The following is a 21,871-nucleotide window of genomic DNA, read 5'->3' as shown; positions in this document are numbered from 1 at the left end:
GAGCGTAGGCTGAACTGGTTCACTATAGGATCATGAATTCAAGGGAAAGAAAAAGGCATGATAGATTAAGGAAAAAAAGAAAGGTGGAATAATAGAAATTCATAATGAGAGCAAAGAGTAAGTTTCAAAAAGAGGCAGAGAGAACAAGAAGTTGTACTTTGAGATCTGGTTCATGAAATTAAACAACCAGGGTAATGACTACTACTGCTACATAATTGCCATTCTCTGCCTCATTTCTTACCTAGCCTTAATCACTGAAATGGGTGTTGCCTCAATCATACCTAGACCTATTAAAGAACTAAGTTTAAAAAGGCCAAGGTCTCCTACTGCATCCTGGGTCATCTCCAGTCATCCTGATCTATATCTAACCACTGGACCCAAATGACTGCAGAGGAGAAAGTGAGGCTGGTGATTGTGCACAGCCCTCCCTCACTTCAATTCAATTGCATATCATGACATCACCTCCCTGATATCATGATTCTCTTTCAGAATGAATAAACAACAACAAAACACAATTAGTATAATTCTATGTGTTATTCTGAAAATGTTTGAACACATCATAAAGCAATTTGAAATTAATTTTATTGTCTTTTTCTTCTCTTCATCCATTCGGATTTTCTCAGTGCTTTTTAGTGATGCATGGTTCTGTACAATGGTCTTTTGGGGTGGAGAGACTAGAAAACTGTCCCTTTTTTATTCGTCATGGGAGAAGCAGAATGTTACTTACTCTTTTATCATGAAAGGCCTACCTTAAAGTCCTTCTCATTGTGTCTCACTATGTTACTCTTCTGAAAAAATACACCTTCTTCCAGGATACTGGCTAGCAAGTGATTGTAAAGTACACCAACATCAGGATTGATAGTATTTACAAAAAACCTCTAGCAAAGTAACATCTGCCAATATCCTGCTAGGGAGTTGACTGGTACCTGAATTATAAGAGAGGTTACCATTTACCAAAGTGCCAGTCCGACCTCTCGACTCTTTTTTAAAACTAAGCTGTAATATTATTAGAAAATGACATTACTCTTGATATTAGGAATTACTTTGCTACAGGCTTTCTTCTTCCACTGTTCTCTTACTCCATACCCTTCTACCTGCTCTACCTTCATGATCAAGCTAACATATACTTTGAGACAAATTCTAGTCTCAGTCCTCTGATTCAATATTGAGGCTCATTCTTGATTCTAGTGCCCTGAGCCTATTGCATGGACCCTTTTTTGATCCTGCTTGCTAGCCTGGGTTTCTGATAGCTGGTATGCTACTTAGCATCTTATACTCAAAAGCCTAATTCAGAAACTAGCAATCTGATCATTTTCCCCTACATTTAGCATCAAATGCTTACTAAATGTATGATTATTTAGTTAGCGTTATCATTGCACAACTAAAAGGTGAAAATAGAGACCAACATATAAATTACATAACCATCATTCTAAAATCCTGTGAACTTTTAAAACTCAGACTTTTAAAAATTCTTATTTAACCAGCTATGAACTCTATTGGGAGAGAGACAATTGTGATATAGCTGATAACCTGGACTTAACTCCTGCCTCTTACATGAACAGGCTGTGTGATTTGGGGCAAATCCCTTAGAATGCTATGCTCACATCCCTACAATTAGAAAGCCTACCATCCTGAACATTTTGACTATGTTCCTATTGAATTTCAAAATAAAATTTATTTAAAATTGCTGAATAAGGCTAAATAATATTTCTGAAAAGATCTGGTGTGAGAAAGTTGGCCTTTTTCTCTTCTTTTTCTCTTTTATTTAGTTAGTTATCTAAAAAGAAAAAATCTACTTCATAAGAAAATTAAACTTTGGGAGCTCAGAAGTTACCTACTCAAACATCTTTATTTGACAAATGAAGAACCTGAGCTCTAGAAACCTTATGGGTCTTGCCTACGGTTGCACTAATAATACATAATCAACGTACCCTTCTCACTACATTATGCTGTTTTCATATTTGAGGAGACAGATGAAATGACATGTTTAAGAGGAGAATCAGCATATGTACAAAGACGTTTATAGTATGTCTTTTCTGGTGACAATGAGCTGAAAAATAAGGCACACTCATTGGCTGGGAAATGACTGAATACGTTGTGGCATGTGAATGTAATGGAATACTATTGTGCGATCAGAAATGATGAAAGGTACAGTTTTAGAGAAACCTGAGCAGACTTGTATGAACTGATATGCAATGAAGTGAGTAGACCCAAGAAAATAATTTATTCAATTACAACGACATTGTAATGACACATAGCTTCGAAAGACTTAAGAACTCTGACCAATGAAATGTCTAAACATGGTTTCAAAGTAGAGGTGGGGTGGGGAACGAAATATGTTGCCTGACAGAGAGTTGGTGGATTCAAGAGAATCAGTGGAGAATGAGACATATTTTTGGATTTGGCAAATATGTGAATTTGTTTTGCTTGAATACGCATTTTGTTACTAGAGTTTTCTTTTGCTTTTTAATTGGGAAGGGAAGGTAGGAAGAAGAAAAATAGATTTTATTAAGTTTTAAAATTAATTAAAAATAGTAAAGCAGAGTCAGCCCTTCTAATAGAAAATCAAGTGTTTAAAAGGTGTGACTTAGGGGACTCAACTTGTTCTAAAATATTTATCTCTAAAAGTATCTTCCACTGCAGATTGACATTTTCCTCCTTTCTTACCGAGTTTGAGATGTCCACCATGTTAGTCATTAAGCTGGAATATTTAACAAAAGTAGAGTCATCCTCTTCACAATGTCTTATAAAGTATACTTTACATGGAGAGAGTAGGAGCATTCTCAGCTTCTCTTTTGGACCTCTTTCTATAACACTTTGGCTTGAATTATATTACCTGATTAACTGTCAAGTAGAGTCCTAGTGGATAAGATCTGACAAGAAACTTTCAAGGGGGAAAAGATAGGAGTTAGATTTAGGGAATGGGTAGTCCTTGAATAAGTTGCTTAGAATAGGAACCAGGAATATATATGTAGGAAGGAGTGCCTTCATAAGAGGGAAAACTGAAATAAATTTCACACTTATGCCAACATCTATATCCTTGATCATTCCAACAAACATTCAATATTCCCATATCTAATCTGTAATCAAATCTTTATATTTATACCTTTACTATATTTCCTGTTTCTGATTCTAGTACACACTCAGGCTTAAGTAATATTCATTAAGTGAAGATCTGACCACAAAATGTCCTTACTGAACAAATTTCAATGGCTTTGAGTTGTGTTTACAATTCTACATAACCTCACCCTAAACTATCTAGTTTCACACACATGCACACACATGCACACACACGCACGTGCACACATGCACACACACATGCGCACGCATGCACACACACACACACACACACACACACACTTTGCCAGCTAGTCAAATTGACCTCTTTTCCTCATACAATCCACTGAATTCCTCAGCTCCATGCCTTTGTGCTGAACATCCCCTAGCCTAGAATATACTGTTCCTTACCTCTGTTGCAGAACATCATTCTATTATTTTAAGTTGCAGCTTAGGCAACATCTTCCGTATGAAGTCTGTCCTGACCCCCAACTACTAGTGCCATCCCTCGTAAACTAACTTGTATTGAACTGTTTTGTATATATTTGCACACAATCTCTTTATATTTATCCTGTGTATATTTATATATGTACTTATCTTCATCATTAGTAGGGAGTATTTCTCCCTTCTCATGAGGAGGGAGCATTTCATTCATTGTGTGTTAGTCATAGAGCCAGAACAGTGCCTGGCACATAGTTGATTAATTTATTGATTTCATCATACTATAACTGATTGATCAATAATCTTCATTGAATGATATCATTATAACATAAGTATAACATGGAGATTGTTTAAGGGAAAGGAGACACCTTGTGGTTTCAAGATAAGTGGCATCTCTCTTCAAACCAAGAAAACAAGAAAACTGCATTGAATTAATTGAGAAAACTAAATGAATAGGTATTTTTGAGGAGATGTTGAAGAGGCCTCATGGATCTCTTTACTCCACTTAATAAATTTCTGTTGACCAAAATGGAGGACATTTCAAGAACTATCCCTACAGAATCTATTTTAGTACCTTTATTCAGCAAGTGCATTACTGGTATTACCTGTTGGACATAGGTAACTATGTATGATGCTCATACTTTCCCAAGTCCTTATCTACAATCTTGTTCTCTAACCAATGACAAACTAAGATGGGAAGGTTCAGCAGGTGAAGGAAATGACATTTCTTCAACTCTCCTTCAGTCAATCTAATAGCAACACAAACTCCAGATGATGAGAGTGGTGGTGCCAACTGTGAATGTGCACTGACATGTCAAAGAGGACATTTCATCATTCATCAGGCTCCCCTCAATTGATTGACCCATTGTGCTGGCAGAACCTAGAAAGGTTTCATATGTTTCTGAGAGTATTTGTGTTTTACGAGTCATCAAGCAAACTCTGACTGACTTACTGGCACTTTGGCAGGCTTCAGATTTTTTCTCCATGCTCTAGAATATCTGTTTCATGATTCATCAGCCACAAGCTATTGATTGACACATCGGTAGAGTCCAGAGTTTTCTAAATGTCAGGGAATGCATATTGTGAGGTTTTTTCTGGTTAAGCTGATTACTTAAGACTGACCCTTAGGGTTAGATTTTGTCCTTGGATGTGGGCACAAATCTTTCATTTAAATCAATTGCTGTTGACTGTGAAAATACAAGGGCAGATTTAGTCTTTGAAATGGAGCAGTTCAAATGTGAATCCTGCTGATGTAAGCATGTCCTGTTTTACCCCAATGGTGGCATTAGTCAACAAGTAGATATGGCAATTTGTGGCCCCAATTGAGCTGACATTACCATTTCAGTTAAAGTACAACTTCACTGAACTAGCTGGCGGGAGAATTCTCAGGGTAGTGAGGGCAGAATCATTCCATGACTTTATGGACAATTAGCTGGAAAGCACTCTCTCTGCCAGGTTCAGCAGATTAGTCTTGTAAGGTTTATGTTTCAATGCACCAGCAGCAATGAGTGATTCATTTTGATTCAGTCATAATGTATACCTGCTTTTATTGGCCACCACCTAAAACAGTGATGCTTGCTTTGAGCTCATTTTCCACCTGACCTGGCACCTGAGGATAATCAGGGGAAGGGCAAGAAGCTATAATAACAGCAGTAGAATCATTCCACGTATTTGCATACCACTTGTTTACTAAAGAGCTCAAAGTACCTCATTAATCCTCAACATAAATGGCCAGAGAGCTTAAATCCTCACCAGGCATCCCAATGGTCTAAGTTCTTACCCCTAATGAAAAATAGAAGTAACATCCATATATTCCCTGGGTAAAAATAGGGTATGTTAAGGTTAAGTGGCAAATGGACATTAAATATGTATTAGACAAACTTTCTTAATCTGTTCAATACAACATTTTGCAATGATTATTTAGCAGTCATATTTGCCTTTACTAAAGTCCTTCTATGATGCCTCAGCATGACCTGGGGGTGACTACGGTTTCTTAAAGGCTGTGCCATTAGAGTGCAAGTTCTGGCAGGTTCTGCAAAACTGAAAAGACTGTGAGCATGGACTTGGCAATACTCTCCATTCTTGACAAGCACAGACCACATTAGTCAAGTTCAGAGACACTCAAAGGTGATGAATTATTTCAACCACAGAAACTCATGGGATCTTTTTGCTAAAGTGTATAGGATTACAGTGTCTGGCTTCAAATCTAGAACTTCACATCACTATACCATGTGGTAGCCTCACTCCTCAACACCCATCCCACAGTTTACTCAGGCTTTTATGCTCACTCTTCAACAAATACACCCTGCCTAATTCCACCTCTGCAATTCTGCTTGTTTGTTGACTCAGTTGCCTTTCCCTCTTTCCCCTACTAACTCAATCATGCCTATCCGTCTAGGTTCAGTACCAGTATCAATTCCTCATGGAGGAAGATTTCCCTAGACACTCAAATACCTATTGTTTTATCTCCTTAAATTTTTAAAATTATGATACAAATTATGTTAGACTCATACAAATTATGATAAACTCATAGGTTTGAAGCTGGAAGAAACTACAGAGTACTTCTAGTTCAATGTTCTCATTTTACAGTTGAGGGAACTGAATTTCAGTGAGGGTAGGTAACTTTTCAAGGCCAAGGGAAACTCTCCAGCATGGTGAATAGTCTGGAATGACCGTCATATGATTTTTTAAAATAAAGAAATAAGGGATGTTTAACCTACAGAAGAGAATGCTTAAGGAGTTGATACAATATCTAGGAGCTTGCGGAAATGACTGTGGTCAATTTCACTTGTGGTGTTTCACTGCTGCCCTCATGTCTTCATCCCATTTCACAAATGTTCTGTAGAGCTCTATTCAGAAAGCAGAGATTAGCCCACCTTCAGCTATATTTCTCCAATTGTCATTTCTAGTTGATTCAGTCCTTGTTTCTTTATTTGTTTTGGATTGTCTTAGAAACAGCTAGATTTAGGATGCTTAGTTTTTACATTAAATGAATGAGCCTTTTCAGAATTTTAACTAAATCACTCTATCTCTGTAGCACCTCTGAACCTCTGAACCTGATACTCCAAGGAAGTTACCCCAAGTCCTAGAGATGATGCAGCTGATAATATTCTCCAAATGATTACTTATGAAATCCCATCAATGTATGTATTTTTACTATTCAACAGACTTAATTCAGAAATACTTAATGAAATTGCATAGTAATAAGAGAACAGAATATTTCCCCATAAACCTTGACCTCACTTTCCCACAAACATACATACTCTCAAGGGGAAGGTTGGATATGCATTGAGATCACTCATAAGGCACGTATATACATTAGGACCATGCATAGTCAAGGTACACACAGGAGGGTTACACACAGAGAGAGAACATACATGTCCAGAATATAAGCATGGAAAGATTACTCATGCCGCTGATCTATAGAACTGCTAGTGTCTTCTGGCTACATCTTTGCATTCCTCACTGCTCTCTATCAAGTATGATCTTTTTTTTTTTGCTTCTACCCGTGGATGTTATATTTCTGCATCAGTTCATCTGCAGTGATCTAGTTACCTATAATGACACCAAATACCATAATATACACTGGGAATGTCATGATTAGTAAAGAAGTCCCATGAAAGGATGAGCTATATCCCTTTCAGCCAGCTCATTCACACTCCCAATGGGCATTCGCTATAGTCTTCAGCTCAAATGTTATTTTCAAGGCCACCTACTATCTTATCCATCCAATGATGGGTGTGTGGTAAACAAGTCTCTCCTCTGAAATGAAGTACTGTAGCTTTTCTCCATTCCTTCAATAGATCACAAACATGTTTCTTCCTTTAACTAGGCTATTCAGATTATAACATATGACTAGAATGAAATATTATCTTATATCTGAAGAACCTTTCCTTTAATATCTCCTCTGAATCCCTCAGTGTAATCCTTACCAGATATGATCATACACTCATTTGATCCTTATCATATTCCCTGGATAAGACAAATATTACCCGGTGCCACTTCCTCAAATAGACAAAGCAATAGTGAAACTGGTGAGGAAATTTCTTTCAAATTCCCCTTTCATGTTATCCTGTTCTATAAAGACAACAAGGACTAACTTGTTTAGAAAAGACTGAAAAGGCTAATGATCTTTGCCCAACTTCCCCCAACAATAAACCACACTCTGGTCTCTCTACTTCTATAACCCAACAACCAGGGTTGTGCTGGAGCTGGGTCCATTTTCAATGTGAACAAATATGCCTCAAAAATCAGCAAATGCTATAAAACTGGATTTGCTTTATTGTTTTATTGATTGTCTGGACTTGAGAAAATGATGATTACAAATACTATTAATGTGGATTAAATCTGAAAGTGTGCTATGCGTAATTTTTTGAGTCAGTTGTTAAATATTTATCAATATATGACTTGCTTTTCTTTTTATATCCCTGAAATTTGTCAGCATTCTGCATATAACAGTTGCTTACTGAATATTTTTATTCATCCATTCATCTTCATGAACCCCAAAATAAAATTTTTTGATCTGTATCAAATAAAGCAAGCCTATAGTTCTAAACTTCTATCCCCCCGCCTCATTGTCATACGTAATTTCCACTCCCCTTAATCTTTCTCTCCCTTTTGTTTCAAAAGGAGGTATCTCAAATATGGTAATGCTAGAGGAAGAAACACCCAACACATTTCTTTAAAAAGTTCTTTCATTAGGGTTTCTTTAGTTGCCATTCATTACTGCCACTACTATAGCAATGAGACTGGTGAAACATTGATATATGCATTGTTTATTCACTAACATTTTATGGCTTTCTGACTATACTGCATTCTATCCAAGGCCTTCTGGAAACATGATTTGAAGTTTTAAAGTACCAAGATATATTGAAAGTACAATGCTGTCAGTGCCCCCATGTTCCCCAGGTATCATTTTTATTTCCAGGAGAATGTAGCATTATTAGAAGCGTTGCCCTGGAAACAGGACATCAAACCAAAGTTCTTATCACCCATCTCTGGCATTCTCAAGTTATGCATTAAGAATCCCATGGCAGTTTTTCGAAACAGGATGACCTCAGTGTCTCAGTGAACATTCCCTGTCTTGGAGAGCTACTGCTGTGTATTCAATGACTGCTGAATTTGCCTACAGGTAATACACTCCATGTGTTTAATCATTTGTATGCCAACTGCATAATTTATTGTTGAAATCCAAAGTTTTGCACAATTCTATTCTCAGGAACTACAGGTTGAGAGTTTGAAAAACTGACTCAATCATTCATCCTCCTATGGTAGGCAAACAGAAGTCTCTTTAGTTGACTTTACCTGGATTTTTTAACGTGACTTCTTTATGTTATGCTGTGTCTTGGACTTCCTTCTAGAGACACAAAGGTTCATTAAGGAGAATGCCTATTTTCAAATAAGTACACCCTCTTATAAAGGTTAGAGATAATCATGGTCTGGGTGAAAACTTTTAGATTAAAAACAAACTTTGTTTTTGATACAATGATGTTTTCAGATTGTTAAAAAAATTCCCTTTATTAAAAATTATTTTTATATGGAAAGTCTTTATTCAATTTTTTCTACCCAAGGACAGGCTTGTTGTTTGAACATTAATATTTCTAAGAATCCAGACACAGATGAAAGTTGTTTCTTTAAAAATATGCACAAGACATTTTAAGTAATTATTTTCATAATTTTTAGATTTAGTTCTCTGATGAACTGTAAGATAAAAATGACTCTATTTTTATTTACCAAAATTAAATTAGATATAATTTTGAAGTCATTCTGGAGGAATTGATTTTTTAAAAAAAAAAGGTTAGCCATAGATATGTTGGGTGGGTGGGAGGGTATCTTTGATCTTCTGAATTAGGAAGACAGCAAATATTACCAAAACAACAGATGTTCCAATTGAGTTTCACTTTCTTGGTTTTTAACTGAATCAACAAGCAAGCTTAGGTATTCTGATTGTTTCTTTTTAAGAACAACTATTTTCACAAAAAAAAAAAAAAAAAACAACAACATGTGTTTAGCAAATGTTAATATAAGTCACTCTTTTACTTATAAGTGGCATCCAGGTCAATGTCTTAAATTTCAAGCTTTATATACTCTTCGTTCTTTACTTACCAGAAAGAAAATGCAAATTTTCTTTTTTGTTCTTCCAACTTGCAAATTATTTTTTTATCAGTTTGGAATGAATTAATCCCAAGAAAGAAAATTAATTTTCTATACTTGTAGTATGACTACTAAATAAGCTTTTTAGTGTTTGATGAATCCAAGGTAAAAGTCATTTCTATATGTGCTTATTTCTAGAAATTTGGCATAATTGGCACATTATAGAGGAATGATTGATAGATGCCTAAGACATGACCAACTCTTCTTTAATAATTAAGGTTTTACTTTGCTTCTAAAAATGTCTATCACATGTTATTTAGTTAGAAGTTATGGTCTGTTGATGATGTTATTTTTTTGGCTTTAACACATGCCACATTAAAGTTATTTTTATAAACGTTATTAATTTAAAAAATTAAAAACTAAAAGAAATAATGATTTCTTTCTTTTAAAAAATGGTTTGTATCCATGTTATATAAGAACAATGTATAACATATACTATTTATATAAAATTAATGAATCAAATGCCTTAAAATAGTGTATTCTTTTAAATAGGTTATACATGAGATCAAATGAAATAATATTTGTAAAAACATTTAGCACAGTTCTTGACAAATAGTAGATTATTCCCTTTCCCATGTGTCTCCTGCATTTCATTTTAAAATAGTCCTAAACTTTTAAAAAGTCCTTTAATAGCAAGTTCTTTCTTCATAGATCTATGTTTTACCTTTGGACTATAGCTTGTTCCTATCTTTCATTTCAGTGATTTTCATAGTCAGTTAGAACTATCCCATAGTCATTTCAACCATAGTGGTCTGACAATTTATTTCAGCTATTCAGATGATAGTTTCAAACTAATCCTGGCCTAGTACACCAGTTCATAGGGACATTCTCCCTCAATCTGCCCTCCAAAATATAATTCTCATATTAAAAAATGGTTACATGAAATTCAAATTTGGGGAAGGAAAATGAATTAATAAGTTTCATAAATTTGTTTATAATTTTATGAAAATCATGATATTCTATAGCACTTTCAATTACAGATATCAGTGTATTCCCCTTTATGTAATAAATCTGCTTCTGGAAAGTTGTATGTAAACAGATTTAAATAAATCATATTTTTAAAAGATACTAGGAAAGAAAACTAAAATATTGCTATTATGAATCCTCTAGCTAAGCAAAGTATTCTTTGATAAGGTGAATAGTACCCTCCTCTCATTTGTCTTTAATATAAATTTGACATTCATAGTCAAAGGTTATTTAAAGCCAAATAGATGAAAGTTACCAAAGGAACTATAAATACAGATAGGTATATTTTATCCTTATGTTACAAGACTGTCAAATGAAAATTATTTTTTTAAAAGACAGAAAAAAGATACCAGAATAAGTTACTAAACACTGAGAACCATGTTCTGTTTTTTTATTTACTTACATTGAAGGAGTATTATTGAAATATTTAAAATAAATGTTGTCCTTTTCATATTTTAAACATTCTAATAATATAGTGACCTCAAGGAGGACAAATGTTTTTCGCAGTTCAATATTTGTTGCAGACTTCTAAAAATAGTAATAAATTAAATGAAAGGCTAATCCAAATACCTCATTTTATAAATGAAGAAACTGAGGTCTTATTTTCTCTCTCAATAAACACTGATTAAAGGTCTACTATATTTTAAGTTTTTCTACGCACTAAGGATACAAAGATGAATACGAAGCAATCTCTGTCTTCTAAAAGTTTATATTCTAAAGGATAAATCTGCAAAATAAATATAAAGTAAGGCCAAGGTAATTGAAGGGGTGGTGGGGTAGATGAGATAGCAGCTGTTCCTAGGATCAGGAAAGGCCTTATAAAAGCAGTGGTGCCTAAGATGATTTTTGAAAGAAATTTGAGATTCTAAGAGGTGGGGATGAGGAAGGAGAGCATTGTAAGCATGGAGCAAGGGCCCAGATATCATAGATTTAATGACCTGTGTGAGGATTAGCAAGTAAACCATTTTTGCTAGAGCTGAACCATAGCTTGTGAAGTGGATTAATGTGTAATGTATCTGGAAAGTTAGACAGGAGCTAAATTGGAAAGTGCTTTAAATGTCAAATATAGAAGTCTGTATTTTACCCCAGAGGCAAAAGAAAGCCAACAGAGATATTTAAAGTGAGGATACCCGTTAATTGAGAAGTTATTACAACAGTATAGGTGAGAAATGATAATGGTTTGAATTTGAATGGTTACTGCGAGAACCCAGAATAGAGGATGGATGTGAGAGGTATTTAAAAAAGACTAATGGAATATGGGTGTTGAGAGAGCGAGACATTCATGTTAATTCTTAGATTACCAACATGAACAACTAGAAAAAATGGTTATACCCTCAATGGAAATAGGGTAGTTAGGAAAAGGAATGGGTTTTGAGAAAAAATAATGAATTGTATTTTTAACATGTTAAATTTGACATGGATGCCGTGATATATGGTTAGAAATGTCTTCCAGCAATATGAGATTAGAGCTCAGGAGAAAAAGTAGGGATGAATGTATACACTGATTGAATGACTGGGACAGAATTCACATTTAGGTCTCCTGATTTCCAGGACAGTACTCTTCCTAATTCATTGGATATTTTGATATGTTACGTTAATTGAAAGCCATTGGTCATTCTTACACTGGGGTTAAAATGTGTGATAAGATGTTTAGAGTCAGAGGACCTCGTCCAAATTCTATCTTTGCTATTGTACTACTTGGATAAACTTGGACAAATCACTTTCCCTCAGTGAACCTGTTTCTTCATTGACATAATGAAGGCTTTAAACTAGATCATCTCTTGGGTCTATCTCTAAATCTTAGAATCTTCTGACCCAAGAGGAAAAGATTCATTTATACTCTATAATGCATTGCTAGCGTAATGTTATTGGGTGTTTCTTCTTGAGTAGTCATTTTTTCCACTTGCAATTCTATATTTAAATTTTTCCAAAATCAGTTACCCCTCCCCCTACTGCAAGATCATGGGCCTTATGCATCCAGATGCAGTAAAACAGGGTTAAGGAGGAAGACTGGAAATAATAATACTCCTCAGAGCTGGATTCATTCCTCCATATATTTGTAGGGCTGGAAGATGTTCAAAGGATTTTTTGTTATTAGGAATACACACAAGTTGCTTCTTATTAGTCAGGAATGTTTCTTTTCTTGGGCCAACTTCTTTTTCCTCACATTTACTGTATATTCTGCCCACCCTTGAGGTGTCTAGGTGAATCTGAAGAACTTCCAGGTAGGGAGTTAAAGGTGTTGAAAGCATTACGACCAGGAAGTTTGCTAAATGAAGCAAATATTTTGCTAGGCATATAGACATTTACAAAGGCAAGAGTAAACAACAGCTTGTCAGACAGCTGCATATAAACCAGAATAAACCATTGAATTTCTTGTGGCTTATGAATATGTACGCATATATTTGTATAAGTGTTCATTCACTTGTATACATGTTTTGGTGTATATTAAATATATGTATATATACAAGTATCTAAATATATATGTCATAGCTACTTCCTCCCTTTATGGGCTAGCTTGCTTACCCCAACCTGTTTTTATACCAGCATATCTGGAGTTCTTAGAAACAGACCTCAACCATATGGTTAGGATTCAAATTCTCTCAGTGTCTTAGGGGCAACTTTGCTGCAGGAAAGATACATTTCAACTTTGCACTTCCCATTTACATAAAATCAATTACCATTAAACCAAACATAAAACATAAACTTAATGAGGCAAAAGCAAGATTAATAACAACTTCACTATGACTTAATATGAAGCAAATGCAGGAATAAGTAAAGTAGAACAGTACATATAAACTAAAGTCACACTGTCCCACCAATATACATAATAACTTGATAGGAGATTGGGCAGAAGCTTAGAAAAGCCTAGCAAGGAAGCACATAAGAAAAATTCATGCTTGCTCTAATTCATCTCTCTGGTAGGCAGGCTTTAATCTTTTTTAGGAATCATACACCTCACATGAAACCACTCCTCTATAAAGTGCTTCCCTTCTAGTGCTCACCATCCTATTGTTACATGAATCCATTTCTGTTCTCAAATTTATGAGGCAATGGCACTCACAACCATCATCAAAGAGGTATTGATAACGTGTTAAGCTATTATGGTGGCAATCAGTTTGCTTAATTAAACTAGAAAAGTGCAGAGCTGCTCAGGTTGTCTGTCTGGTCAAGGCAGACAAGCCCAGTTAACTTTATCTCAATAGGATTCTAAATTATCAAATCAGCTTTATACATCTCGAATTTGGTAACAAAAATTAGTGACTTTAGAGAAGGCAATTTTCAGAAAATAGTAGATACTGAAGTCAGATCCCAAAGGATGAAGAATCAATAGGAAGGTTCCTGAAAAAAAATTTTAATTTAAAAAAAAGAATAAATGAGTGGTAGCAGAGCCATAACTAGAAGTTTTTTGATCCAGAACAAGCAGGATAGAATATGTCATCAGTCTGGAGAAGAGGGGGTGTCCGACACTCCAGTTCACTGCAAGGTCACCATTCAGTCAACCTTATCTGGCATGCAGCCATCAGGTAGATGGAAACTGTCATCTGGCAGGCTCCTATTTTAACTAATAGTTCTTGGTAGCTAAATGCTAAACTTTGTTATTTTTGTGTTAGTCAAGAACTCAAAGTGTTGGCAACACTTCTTTGAAATGTATTAGTGGGCTAAAGCTTTACTTGTCTACCCTAGTTTTAAATTTGTGTGGTAAACAAGTAGAGGTACTGAATGGAAATTAATTTTTTTAAAAGTTGGTAGTAGAAAAAGGGAGATATATAGGATGAAACGAGGATATGGCAATGTCAAAGGATTATTTTGGGCTTTGTATTTTTTTCCTTTTTTGTTCCTTTTGTTTTAGGGATAAGGAAGATCTGAGCATGCTTGTTGGCCCAGGGAAAGGACAGATTCATTTTCATTGCAAGGTAAGGGGTCAATTGAAAGAGGGTGATATTCAGGGTACAAGTGGAGAAATTTACCTTGGCAAAAAGGATGACCACGTCTTCCTTAGAGACTGGAGAAGAGAAGAGAATGTGTATGGACAATAAAAATGTTGCACAAGGAGAATTAAAAGGTTTCACTTTGGGTAAATTCAACAGAATTCATGCTTCTCAATTAAGATTTCTACTACAATACGACTTTCAATGCACAACACTGTCTCATGCTCTTATTGTTTTAACTTACAGTCTTTTTATCATGAGATAAATTCATCTACTTCATGTGAGAGAATAGGAAGTGGTGGGGGGAGCTTGAAGGGAGAAGATAAGGTTTGAAATGATCTAATTATACCTTGACTAATTCAATGTTTGGGATGTGGTAGGAATATGAATGCAGCATAATCTAACACAATGGGATTATCTAATAGAGTAATAAATTGAAGAAAACATTCAACCATAATTGGGAAGCATAGTTTCTATCACCACCTTCTCTTATTGCAACTCTTCTCTAGCTAAACCTCAGCTCTGAATTACTCCCCCCATCTGTCTACTCTGCTCCTACTCATCCATAATTGGACAAACGTGAAGGAGAAAATCCAACAACCATGCTTACTTGGAAACTTCATATATTCGTGTTATGCTGCCTCAACTGGGCTCTTGCTAAAGGAAACTCTGGCCTTTTATTCCTCCTTGATTCCTTATCTATTTCCTCATGAAAACTCTTCCAAAGTTTCTCTTTCCTCCTTAAGTTACCAAAGCTACTTCCTCCTCCCTCTCTCAGTCAAGAACTTTGCTTTTATTTAAAAAAAAAAAGTGAAGCCATTCAACATTAGTTCCCTCTTATCATCTTCTTTATATCTCAAAGCCCTTTGGCATTATCCCCACTCTCCTCATTTCCCCCAGTCCCTAACAAAGAGATTTTTCCTTGCCAAGATCAACCCCTTTAAATATGTACTTCATTCCACCCTCTGCTGTCTTTTTCAGTCTATTGAATTCTTAATCAATCCTCCTCTCTCAAATCTTTAAATTCCCTCATCAGTTGATTCCTTCTGTAACCTTCCCTATTTACTGGCTTCTCTACTGTCTTCAAATATGCCCAAGTTATTCTTTCATCTTTAACAAAAAAAAGTTTCACTACACTTTAGCATTCCTTCAAGCTATTTTTTTCTATATCACTCCTCACTCTCTCAGTCAAACTCATTTCAAAAAAATATCTACACTCACCAACTCTCCTGTCTCTCTTATTATACATTCTCAATTATTTCAACAGCCTCCCAAATTATTTCAAAAGTCTCCAAACAGTCTCCCTGTTCCAAAACTCTCACGATTTCAGTCAATCCTATATATCACAATCAAAGTAATTTTCCTTAAATACATATGTCAACACATGACTTCCCTATTCAACTCCAGTGACTTTCTGTTGCCTCTTCTATCAAATAGAGACTCCTCTGTTCAGCTTTTAAAGCCTAAACAACCCAACTCCAAATTATCTATCTAGAGTCATTGGATATTACCCTTATTATTGTACTAGTCATCTGGCATTCTCTCTTTCACACTCAGGACACTCTGTTGCCTTATTTTGCCTTGGGATTGGTCATCCCTCTTCCCTAGAATGCATGCCTTCCTGATCTCCCCCTCACAGTGTCTCTCTTCTTTTGAGATACATATTAGGCAATTTCTTCTACACGAAGCCTTTCCTCATTCTCTCAACTACTAGCAACCTCCCTCTCCAATATGTTTTATCCCACTACTTTGTACATATCTACATTTATGCCATATAAAGGAGGAAGGGGATAAGCACTTATATAGTACCTTCTATGTGCCAGGCACTGTACTAAGTGTTTTTTACAAATATTACTTCATTTAATCCTCTCAACAACCTTGTTAAGTAGGAATTATAATAAGCTCCATTATTCAGTTGAAGAAACTGAGGCAAACAGCAGTTAAGTGATATGCTCAAGTGTATACATTTAGATATTCTTGTTATCTCTCCTACTATAATATGAACTCCTTGTGAATGGGGATTTTTTCACTCTTTATATTTGTATCTCCAGTGCCTAACACAGTGGCTGGAACATAGTAGGTGCTTCATAAATATGTGTTCATTGAGTTCTGGTGATTATAGTTGAATGATTTGGACGATTAACAGTGCTTTTCTAATCCAAAAAACTGGAGCTCTTGATCCTCACCCTCTGTTTAAAGCATAATGCTATTATGAAAGATAATTGTTCCCATTTATTTCCTTAATTATAGTCCCTTCCCAATCTTATGTCTATACCTTTATTGCAATTACCTTGCCCTATGTAGCTGGAACAGCTTAACACTACTAAGGACTTACCCTTAATTTAAAACTTTTTTAAACCAAATTTAACAATAATAAGTAGTAGCAGTAACAGTTTTTGCTATTACCTGCGGTAGTAGTGATTCCTTCTGGGGCTACTGCACAGCTCAAAACTAATTCTTACTGACTTAGCTTATTTCATAAGCTTTTAATGCTAGATTTCTTCCAACCTTTTCCTTTTACAGAATAGGAAACTGAGTTCCAAGAGAGGTTAGGTGACTTAGCTGAAGTCCTACAGGTAAATTTGTAGCAGAAATATACATATACAATATTTTACATTTACATATAAATATATATAATCTACATGTTTACTATATATATGTGTGTGGTTCTGCTATGTATGTATGTACATGTGTATATACATATAATATATATGTAATGTAATATACATGTAATATAATATATGTAATGTAATTATATATATGTATATATATATATGTACTTAAGTCCTAAGTAATTATAATCCAAATGAAAGTTATATAAAAATAGTGAAACAGAATTAAAAATTAGAAATGGAAAAGGAGGACTTTCTTTTTTTTCTCTTCTTCTTAACTATGACTCTTTGGTCATTTCCTCATTTTAGGGTGTCACCAATAAACACTAGAGACACCCAGTGGGCAGCATTTATGTGCTATTGCTATCTACAAGATACCACAAAAGCTCAAGGAAGGCCCTCAGCATGTCATGTGGCTCTTCTGTGACAAACTTATGAGAGAACATGGACGATGTTGCCCAAGAAGGGGAGGCAGGAAGAAGTCTCAATATGCCTGTATATATGTAAATGTCATATATATGTATATGCTTGTATATACACAATTCATACACTATGTACACATATTGTGCATACACACACACACACACACACACACACACACACACACACATAAATGCCTCAAACAGATGAATTGGGATTTTGCAGTTAGGCCCTTTGACTCCAAATCCAACCCCTTTTGCACTTTGCCAGACTGCCTCCCAAAATAAGTAATTCATTGGTGCTATTGCTTTTATTATAAGCTCTTTGATGCCACATGTGATAGAAGAGAATTGCACTATAAAGTAACTCATAAATACATGAATTTGTATACACAACAGGTTGTCATGTTAAATCAAAACATCCTACGTAAGTCTAAAAACATAGTTTGCCTATGAAGTTAGAGTTCATCTTATCCCCCAAATAATAATGCTATAATGGAGCTCCACTTTATCCTGGCTGAGCTTTAATTTTTGAATAGCACTCAGAGGAGTGCTGTTACTAATTTAGCTTTGATCAAAGAGTCAAATAAAGGGATCGTGAATACTAAGCATTAGAGAACAAGGCCTTGGGCAAGTTATTTTCTGCATCTTGTTTTCTTCAGCTCTGTAATGGCACATGTGCAGGCTTACCTCACTTTAAATAAATCCAATATAGTTTAAATAAACCTAATGGAAAAATCCTTATTTCCAATAAAAAGATAAACTTGGAAGTGATTCCTTAATTTTTAAAATGATCTTTCACTTCACAAGCACATCACATAGAATGCATTTAAACACTAATCTTAAAATATAATTTGATTTACAAAAATCAAATTCATAAATAACTTTTCCAGAATATGATGATTGTCTAAATCAAGGTCAAACTATAATGCTGATTTAGCTGACCTCTTTGACACTCAGAATACATCAATATGTCAAGGACCTATGCTTCTATTTCCTCCAACAAACAGACTACAACTCATCTCTTACTTAGGGTCCTGGAAATGTGACTGGGGCCCAAGGATATTAAGTGGTGAGTGTTAGAGATAGGATGCCAAGAATGGTCTATCAATAAACTGCCTTTAAATTAATATAATTACACATACATGAACTATTTAAATTTTGGAAATCATTTTGCCAACCTATGAGTCACTTAAATTCTCAGTCCCAGGCAATTTTCTTAGACTAACTATTGCAAATGATTTGTCTATCAACCACTATTTAATTATCTTTTGGATTGCTACTGCTTAGAATACTCATGGAAGTCTTTATTTTCATTCAATCCTGACCCAGGCCTGAAAGCTTCCATGGGAGTCTAAGCATTTGTCATTCAAATGATAGAGACAACAAAACTGAATAAGCAGAAAGAAGTAGTGTTTTCTTTTTCTCTTGCTCTTAACTATAACTCTTTATGTATTTTAGTTAGAGACAACCCGGGACCAGTGTTAAAGATCCACTTTTACCCATACAATATCAAGAAAACTCCAGGAGGACCCTCAATATGTCGTGTAGATCTTCTGTGTCAAATTTATGAGGTTATATGGATAATGAGGAAACATGGAGGAGCTGCCGTCTATATTATTGCAAAGAATTAATGAATGAGACAGATCACAGATCACAAATCATTGATTTTCAGAAGTTTATGTTCTTTTTTACTTAATATGACTTAGTTAAAAAAATCCAAATCAAGGACATGGGTAGCATGATTTCTTGCATCTTAATTATGTAGTGTATGCTTATTAAAGAGAGATTTATTCAACACATTCTATAATGGAGAACCTATCCTATCTGATAAAAGCTTCCTGAATTATAGACCTGAATCACAAAGCTCCAATTCAAGCTTCTGGAGGGTAGGATCAGTTCATATGCCACTATTTCAGAAATGTGCACATTTTTAAATCTATAAAGACTCTTGGAAAGCATTTAGTATAACCCCTCATTTAACAGATGAGAAACTGAGACACAGAGATGCTGTCTGTCTTGCCCCAAACTATATAACTAGTTAGTAGCAAATAGTAGAAGAAATTCAGTCTCCTGACTCAGTCGATAAATAAACAAACATTTACTAAGCTCCTATAATGTGAATGACACTGCTAAGCATGCAGCTGAGTGATCATTCTCTTATACCATATAGCATTGCTAGTTGAGTGGCTGTTAATGCGAGATGTCATGGAGCTAGAATTATTCAAACTAGGAGCATTATGGTTCAGAGGGAAAAAAAAGAGGTAGTCTTAGTATGCTCTTACCTAAACCTATTATAACTTCCCTTCTGAAGAATGGAGGGTATAAATATTATGTCCAAAGCCATACCTAAACTGAGCTATCTTGTGAGTACAAAGTACAGAGGATTTACTGTAAGTTTAAGTGATTTTGCATATTAGAAAGACACTACAGCATCTTTTTGGTAAATTTTAGCTCCCATTTAGTCCTGACAAGTCCATGAATTCAGTTCACCAAGCGTTTATGAATTGCCTTTGATGTGTATAATGCTAGGGATAGAGATAAAGAGTAGGGACTAAATCCGTGATTTCACTGACAAAAGGGAAATATTAGATAAGGAAACTTCTATCAATACAGGTCAGTGCCTTCTCTATGTAGTCTTAGAAATTTTCTTGGAACTCTGAGAGTCTGTGCCTCAATTTTTTCATCTGTCAGGTTCAGTAATAAGTATTACTGAATTATGTGGAATGTTACAGCTAGTATATGTTTGAGATGGGACATAGTTCCAATTCTGTCTTGAGGAAAACAAAGATGAAAAATGGCATACCCCTTACCCTCAGGGAGCTTATGACCTAATGTTTGAGATAAAAAATTTACTTCAAAGTTTCAATGGATTCATTATTTCCTTAATGTGCAGGTACTCTAATTAAACAGATTGTAGCTCATCAACACCTCATTCTATTTGATCATTGTCTGTGTTCTTTCATCCTTCAAATCAATCAACAAGAATTTATCAAACCCCTACTGAAGATATAAAGACAAAAGCGGAACAATTTCCTGCCCTGGAGTTAACATTCAAGCAAAGGGAGAAAATGTGAATATTTAGGTACATAAAAATTTGACACAAAACAATATTGGGGAGAGAAGGTAATCTCACAAGGGGTAAGGGGAATAGGAAGGTATCTACCTTATAAACTGGATGTTTTCCTATGAGATTTTTAGCATTCTATAGATACCAGAGCAGCACTTGTCTTAGGCTGTTATGCCTTGTTTCGTTTCCAATGATACACTTACTGAACAATATTTTTTTTCACTTTTTCAATGAGCAAACATTTTCTTTCTCTCTCCTACCCCAGTCCTGATTATTTAAAATATATGATGTATTGAATATTTAATATAAAGAAAAAAACAAAATCCTTGAAACAAATCTACGCAGTCAAAGAAAACAAATCTCCACGTTGACCATGTTCAAAAAATGTCTCATTGGCTATCAGAAGTCCATCAACTCTATCAGGAGAGTAGCATGCTTCAGCATTGCTCCCCTGGAATCATGGTTTTTATATACCATATTTTGTTCAGCTATTCTTCAAGTGATGAGTACTCCCTGTAGTTTCCCATCAAATGTTGCTACACAAAAAGAACTATTGTAAACGTTTGTAATTATAAATTTTTAATCTTTTTGATATAGGATTAGAAGTGATATTACTTGGACAAGGAGTATGTATAGTTTAGTATAGCTGAATTATGGATATTATCTTTGATTCTACTCTTTACCTGCAAGCTGCCATTGGTAATGTCACAAAGCCTACTTACACTCACCATTCATCTCTAAATTTGGTTTTTGTTCATGAATAATTTTGAATCCTCAAACTCTGTGACATTCCTTGTCTTATAACTAAATTGTGTCCCTAGAAGAAATTTCTTTTCTTAAGCATACCTGTGATTTCCTTAGCATAAGAAGCTCCTAATGAAGAACTCCCTATACCAATGCAGATCAGTACCTACTCTGTGATGTAGACTCTTTTCTTAAAATTTTATTTTTAATTTATAAAATAAAGCAAGTATTTCTATAGCAGTAAAATTAGGAAAAAGATGATTGCACATGAAACTTTAAATCTATTACGTATAACTTGCATAGAAGTGATAATTAAAGCAAAGAGAATGAATGGGAGTCTCAGGAGAAAGGGCAATGGGGAAGAAGAGGAAACTGAGCAGAACCTTGAAACATATTTAGGGTGGTGAAAGGAAAAAAATGAAACAGTGAAAGAGTCCTGAAAAGAATAGTCTAATAGAAGAGAATGGGGGCATAGAA

At 35.0% G+C, this 21,871-nt stretch overlaps 2 long non-coding RNA genes across 2 annotated transcripts in view; one reads left to right on the top strand and one right to left on the bottom strand.

The window, feature by feature from the left end:
* Positions 1–21,871, bottom strand: part of LOC140498494 (uncharacterized) — a 64,302-nt gene that overhangs the window by 23,870 nt on the left and 18,561 nt on the right. The window lies entirely within an intron of this gene.
* LOC140498492 (uncharacterized) lies at positions 8,522–20,155 on the top strand. Its single transcript, XR_011965108.1, has 3 exons — positions 8,522–8,629; positions 14,471–14,534; positions 19,042–20,155. It is a non-coding gene; the product is annotated as an uncharacterized lncRNA (long non-coding RNA).

Source organism: Notamacropus eugenii, chromosome 4, assembly GCF_028372415.1.
Source record: "Notamacropus eugenii isolate mMacEug1 chromosome 4, mMacEug1.pri_v2, whole genome shotgun sequence".
Taxonomy (NCBI): Eukaryota; Metazoa; Chordata; class Mammalia; order Diprotodontia; family Macropodidae; genus Notamacropus; species Notamacropus eugenii.
The sequence above is the reverse complement of the archived record's forward strand: the minus strand, read 5'-3'. Positions and strand labels throughout refer to the sequence as shown.